Below are 236 nucleotides of genomic sequence, written 5' to 3'. Positions count from 1 at the left end.
ATGTGTTCTTAGTTAGTAATATTCATCAAGCAGTTTCAAATGCAGTACAGAAACATAACTGATAAAAAAAAAAAAATTGCTTTACTTATTTGCAGAAATGTTGTAGTAAAAGCCACCCCTCTATATACTAGTCTTATCTAAACATTAGATAGGCTGCATGCTATAGTTGTGGTTAGCATTTTCGCCTCACAGCAAGAAGGCCCTGGTTCAAAACCCAGTTGGGACCATTCTGTGTG

Source organism: Oryzias melastigma, linkage group LG13, assembly GCF_002922805.2.
Source record: "Oryzias melastigma strain HK-1 linkage group LG13, ASM292280v2, whole genome shotgun sequence".
NCBI classification, from domain to species: Eukaryota; Metazoa; Chordata; class Actinopteri; order Beloniformes; family Adrianichthyidae; genus Oryzias; species Oryzias melastigma.
The sequence above is the reverse complement of the archived record's forward strand: the minus strand, read 5'-3'. Positions refer to the sequence as shown.